The following is a 298-nucleotide window of genomic DNA, read 5'->3' as shown; positions in this document are numbered from 1 at the left end:
TTATTCGGGATTTTTTTTTTAAAGCAGACTGCTCTGTGCTCTCTGGTTGCACAGCCCAGCGTCACAGCGCTGTCAGCATAGACCCCGCTCTTTCCTACTGTCTTTTTCCAGACAGTTTTTTATAGTTGAAAACAACCAGCAAGACTTTGGTGACCTTGACCAAGGGGACTGTATTTTGAAGTTGTCAGGTATGAGGAACGGACCCAGATGACTGAGTTGGCTTCTTCTGCTTAAGGGTTTCCTTCAGGGACAGCCCACCCCACCTAAGAAACTACCCATCGTGTGTGCTCTCCCAGAG

Source organism: Myotis davidii, unplaced genomic scaffold (assembly GCF_000327345.1).
Source record: "Myotis davidii unplaced genomic scaffold, ASM32734v1 scaffold642, whole genome shotgun sequence".
In the NCBI taxonomy this organism is placed as follows: Eukaryota; Metazoa; Chordata; class Mammalia; order Chiroptera; family Vespertilionidae; genus Myotis; species Myotis davidii.
This window is presented reverse-complemented; position numbering follows the sequence as displayed.